The sequence below is a fragment of the Bos indicus x Bos taurus genome, chromosome 16, assembly GCF_003369695.1.
Source record: "Bos indicus x Bos taurus breed Angus x Brahman F1 hybrid chromosome 16, Bos_hybrid_MaternalHap_v2.0, whole genome shotgun sequence".
Lineage (NCBI taxonomy): Eukaryota > Metazoa > Chordata > Mammalia > Artiodactyla > Bovidae > Bos > Bos indicus x Bos taurus.
The window spans coordinates 59,576,834-59,582,833 of record NC_040091.1 but is presented as its reverse complement, the minus strand read 5'-3'; the positions used below and the strand labels follow the sequence as shown (position 1 = coordinate 59,582,833).

Sequence of the window (6,000 nt, the reverse complement as noted above, 5' to 3'; positions counted from 1 at the left end):
CAGAGGCAGAGAAATGTCGGAAGTATTAAGGATGCTTAATGAATGAAGATAAAGTGAGCGGAGCTGGGGAAGATGGGAGGCGGGGAGGAGCACTGAGTAAGTGCGGCTGTGCAGATCCAGTGCCACTCTCAGAACTGGGGATGCAGAAGGGCATCAGGTTGTGGTGGGAGATGAAGAGTTCTGAGTATTTGAGCTTCTTTCCTTTTAAGTGAGAAATAGCATTCCCTTTCTTTATGGCAGTAATTTGTTTCATTGCATTTTGCTTTGTTGAAATAAAAATTCAGGTCATATAGAAAAGTGTAGAAATGAATAAAATTTCCTCTCAATTCTACCACTCGGAGATAATCAACACATTGATAAGTATTCTTCCAATTTTTTCTGATATTTTAATTGTTATTGTTTAGTCATTTAGTCCTGTCTGACTCTTTGCAACCCCATGGACTGTAGCCTGGCAGGTTCCTCTGTCCATGGGGTTCTTCAGGCAAGAATATTGTAGTGGGTTGTCATTTCCTACTCCAGGAAATCTTCCCGACTCAGGGATTGAACCTGAGTCTCTTGTGTCTCCTGTATTGGCAGGTAGATTCTTTACCACTGTGATAAATGATTATTTTTTAAAATTGGAAATAGAGTATATTACTGTTTTTAAAACTTTTGATGCCCAGCTGTACCCTAGATCAATACAATCAGAGTCGCTGTGGGTTAGGGACTAGGCATCAGTGCTTTTTAAGGCTTCCTGATGATTCTAATGAGTAGCCAGTATTGAGAACAAGAGCCCTTAAAGATGAGATAGTACCAGACAGCAGAGCACAGGCAGATTCTTATTGATTCCATGCTGCTCCTAAAGGCTCCATAAAGAACCCCAAATCTATGTATTAACAGGAGTCAGTGACCATAAGGTATCATAGACTTCTCCCTCATGCAATCAGACCGAGTCATGATTCAAAGAACTGAGGAAAAGCCTGTATTTTTAGATATTCTGCTCAAACCCAATGGATGCTTCGCCCTGGTGTGGAGTCACTTCAGTGGTCTGATTAATACATTAATACCTCAAGATGGGGCCTCTAAAGCTGGTCAGTGGCAGTGAAGATGTCATCAATCACAGAGCAATGTTAACTTCAGAATCTAATAAGGAAAGGGATTCTGAACTCTTGGAACAGGCCTTCACCCTCTTAGAGAAAGAAAAGAAGGTGAAGAGGGAAAAGAGAGCCTCCGGTTCACATTAGAGTTTTGAGTCCAAGAATTGTAAACATGAATACACTGCCAAATCTCACTCTAAATATATTCCAATGATCTCATGTTTTCATATGCAGTGGAATCAAAAGAGGCATTTTTATTCATCTTGGATGACAGCATCTTGAGCTTTTATGGGAGTGTCCTAGTGGGATTCTTTTAACCAAGAGGGGCTGGTCAGTACTCCAGCCATTTCAAATCACCACAATGGGCGCGTTAAGTGCCCTGAATGACAATTCTTTATCTTCTTGCAGCTTGGACCCTCAAATGTAACCCCGAATATCAGCAGCAGACCCCCCCACCCCTGGGGGAAAAGTCTCCAATCAGAGATCCTCTGAGGCGAGCCAAGAGCGGTTTTGGAGGGAGCAGCGCATATTTTGAGGTGATTAACATTTCGGTTTTGGCCTCTTCATCCGTATGAGCTTCATCTGTTACTCGTTTTCTCTTTGGCCAACGAGACCGCATCCAATGTCCCGCAGGAGAAGGCTGGAAATTTTTCTGAAAGCCCTTTTAGGTGAAACCCAGTGAGAGGGCAAATGAAGCTTCACTCCTTTTATGGCTGTACCTCAACATGAGAGAGAGGGAGAGAGAGGGATATCATCTCTGTTCCCCTGAGACAGAGCCTGTGTGCTCCTCAGCACTAACTGAACAGAGTCGATCCTAAAACTGGCGACACCCTCAGTGACCCCTACCTAGGGCGACAGGACCCTTCAGTATCCCTCAACCCCCTGCCAACCCAGACCCGCCTTCACCCCCCTGCCCCACCCCACTCCAGAGTCTTCCCTTCTGCCCTGTCAGAGCATAAATCAAGCAGCAGGGTAGCTTGAAAATATGACGAATACCTTGGCTGGCTCCAGCTTGAAAAGACAAGTGGGGAGGAGAGGGAATCTAAAGTAACCAGGCCTGGCTGCAAGTGTGGCCAGAATTCAGTGTTCCTGGAGCTGGCCCCAGTGGCTTGGAGGGCTGGGCGCTGCCAGAGGCGTCTTCCCTGGGGGTAGCCCCAGAGCTCCACGTTTGGAGGAGGAGGAGAGCGCTTTGGTGTCTGTCAAGAACAGTATTCAGGAATCTTCGGACACTCCGAGTCCTCACTGTGAGCACTGAGACAAGGCGGATGGGTGGGGAGAGCTTTTCCTCCTCTGGGAGGGCCCTTGTCATGGCCCCAGGTTCGGATGTTGCTGTTTCCACAGGGAGCTTGCCCACAGTTGCTGTGTGTGATGCTTGTGTGTGTGGGTGTGCACGTCAGGGGCCGGTGAGGCGAGAGAGCCCCCCGAACCCTTCTGAGGACCTAGGTCGATGGTGCCTCCAGGTCCTCGGTGTCACCCTCCTGCCTGCCGAGCAGATGGTCATCACAGGGCCCCGCAGCGGGCAGATCCTGAGTGTCCACAGAGTTGTGGCTGCACTTGACAGGGTTCAGGTTTCAGGAGCTTCAGTGCAGAGACTCTTTTTGATTTGTTTTGTTCTTGAGACTTGTGATGAGATTCTTCCAGTGGCCAACAGAAAAGAGATGTCTAGGCCGTTGCCCAGAGTGGTGGGGCCACAGTGACACTTCTCTGAGAAGAGCTGTGGCAGAGATTTGGTCCCAGTCTCTGAGCACACAGGTATCAGAAGGGCTGCCTCCCTCAAACTGGTAATCACATTAAAATGAGTCACTCCTCTCTCCAATCCTCATACCTAAAAGCACTTCCCCCCACCCAGGCAATGCTTTACTGGGGATCCTGCTGCAGCAGGGGTGAGTGAGAACAAACAACAGATTCCTTGCTTGCTTGCTCACTGGGGGTGGGGTGATCCTGTTCCTTATATGGGGTGAGGATAGGGGTGTGTCCAGGGGTCAGGCTGGAGGTGTGGGGTGGCTTCAGTGTTTTGCCCACTGCTTTGGTGGTATTGAGTGCAGGGGGCATGCTCAGTCCCCTGCTTTTGAATTCTCGAGGCCACAATACTGGAGTGGGTAACCTTTCCCTTCTCCAGGGGATCTTCCTAACCCCGGGATTGAACCCAGGTCTTCCGCATTGCAGGCTGATTCTTTACCAGCAGAGCCACAAGGGAAGCCCAAGAATACTGGAGTGGGTAGCCTGTCCCTTCTCCAGCAGATCTTCACAACCCAGGAAATGAACTGGGGTCTCCTGCATTGCAGGCAGATTCTTTACCAACTGAGCTATCAGGAAAGCCCTTGCTCCCTACACCCTGCTCTAAACACATCTTTTTAATGCCTTTTTTTGGTTTGTTTTTTTAAGGGAAGAAGCCCCATGAGAGCCTCCCTGCAAGAAGCCAGAACATTATCACCAACCCCTCTCCTCTGTCCCCTCAAAGGCCTCTCCTGACCACAGTGTTAGTCCTCTGAGTTGGCTGGTAGAACAATTAGCTTTCCTCAGGGCATGGGCAGATCACCAAGTCAGGCCTCCAAGCAGGGGTTTCCTGTCACCAAAGCCACACTAATGCAAATCCATTTTTTATTAGGCGAAAATAAAACTCACAAGTGACATCAACTGAAAAATGTTCTTTGAGAGCAAGTTATTCCCATTTAAAGCTAAGCACATGATAGCTGGTGACTTTTAATGGAAAGTAAAATTTGTTGGTCTGAATTACTATCAAACCACTTGAGAATTTGTTTTTAATTTTTCTTTTTGGAGAAAGGCAGTGGTTTGGCGTCCAGAAGAGCAGAGGAGGAATGGAAAGGTCTAGTCTTGTCTCTAATTGTGGCCTTAAAAGACCCTGGACAATCTTTGGCAAAATCATGGTACAACATCTCTAGGTACATTAATTTCCTTCACCTTTTACTTAAAGCTCATTTAAGAAGCTGGTTAGAAACAAACCTCTCTGTTCTAGAATTCATTTGGGCTCTGTACCAAAACAATTGTATGCATCCCAAAACCCGTCTACCATTTCCCCATTTAATGGAAAATATCGGGTACAAAAGAACCCAGTGGTATCTGCTATGGACTGAATGTATGTGTCCTTCCTAAATTCATAGTTTGAAAGTGAAAGAAATTGAAAGTGAAGTCGCTCAGTTGTGTCCGACTCTTTGCAACCCCATGAACTGTAGCCTACCAGGCTCCTCTGTCCATGGGATTTTCCAGGCAATAGTACTAGAGTGGATTGCCATTTCCTTCTCCAGGGGATCTTCCCGACCCAGGGACTGAACCTGGGTTTCCCGCATTGTAGACAGACGCTTTACCATCTGAGCCACCAGGGAAGTCCTAAGATCTTCCTGACCCAGGGATTGAACCCAGGTCTCCTGCATTGCGGGCAGATGCTTTACCCTCTGAGCCACCAGGGAAAACCCTATAGTTTGAAATCTTAACTAATATGATGGTAGTTAGAGGAGAAGCTTTAGGGACATAATTAGGTTTAGATGAGGTCATGAGGGAGAGGCCCCTGTGATGGGATTAGTGCCTTTTTAAGAATGGGAAGAGACTAGAGCTCACCCCTCTCTCTCCAAGAAGCCCACTGTCTGCCAGCCAGAGCTCTCACTAGAAATAGAATCTGTTGGCACCTTTATCTTGGACTTCTTAGCCTCAAGAACTATAAGAAATAAATGACTGCTATTTAAACCAGTCAGGCTGTTAGGAGCTCTGTTACCACAAACTCCAGGGGATCGGCTATCTGTATACTTGAGCTGCATCAGACATAAAAGAACTATGTGAGACAGCCTCTGTATGACCAAATTTATTTCAGGACAGTATAAATTCAGTTCCTCTTTCCCTCCAGAGTCTTCTAGCACTTTCAGATTCTAACACACATTTGCCATCTTTGTGGGCAGTATAGAGAGCACCTTCAGAATTTGGGGACATGGTCAGAAGGAGTCAGGAATTGAAGAATGCTACTAGAACCCTCATAATACATCTGAGATTAACCACTTGCAGATGTGACCTGTCTCAGGTAGGTTTTGCACATGCATTGTTGAGGATTTCATGGTTTGCTACATTAAGGTTCAGTTTAGTTCAGTCGCTCAGTCGTGTCCGACTCTTTGTGACCCCATGAATCACAGCACGCCAGGCCTCCCTGTCCATCACAAACTCCCGGTAAGTTTAGATAACTCAAAATTTATTGGAAAACTGAATTATATAAAGAAATGACAAAACTAGATTGTAATAAGGTCATGTTATTTGAAGAGAATTAAATGGGTAGACATGAATAGCCCTGTATTGAGCCTAGAAAAAGGGGGTTAAAGAATAATCACATTGGTATTTATCCAGGAGTGTTGAAAGAATGGTAGAGAGGGCATTCCAAACTCTTCCAGAATATGAGACACACACCCCTTAACACCTTTTCCCTGATTTCTGCTTAAGAAGTACTTTTCATAAAGTTTGATGCTGTTAGATGTGTATACATTAGGATTGTTGGGTCTTCTTGGAGTAGTGACCTCTTGTTCATTATGTGTCCTTCTTTATCCCTGATAACTTTCTTGCTTTGAAATCTGCTCTGATGCAAATTAATAGAGCCAGTCCTTTGATTAGTGTTAGAATGGTATAAACCTTCTCTGTTCATGTATTTTTAATCTACATGTGTCTTTATACTTAGTGCATTTCTTGTAGACAACCACTTGTTTGTCTTTTTATCTACTTTGGCAATTTTTGTATTTTAATTAGTGCATGCAGACTATTGACATTCAAAGGGATTATTGATATGGTTGGATTAATATCTATTTTATTTGATACTGTTCTCAATTTGTTGCCCATGTTCCTTGAGGTTATTTGTCTTCCACTTTTTCTGCCTTTTGCAGTTTCAACTGAGCATTTTATATGAGTCCATTTTCTCTTTCTTGGGATATCA

General features: G+C 45.2%; 1 long non-coding RNA gene across 1 annotated transcript; it reads right to left on the bottom strand.

Annotated features, from left to right (window-relative positions):
• Window positions 1-1,305: 1,305 nt before the first annotated feature.
• LOC113906803 lies at window positions 1,306-3,232 on the bottom strand. Its single transcript, XR_003514990.1, has 2 exons — window positions 2,073-3,232; window positions 1,306-1,795 (listed from the first exon to the last, which is right to left on the bottom strand). It is a non-coding gene; the product is annotated as an uncharacterized LOC113906803 (long non-coding RNA).
• Window positions 3,233-6,000: the final 2,768 nt, after the last annotated feature.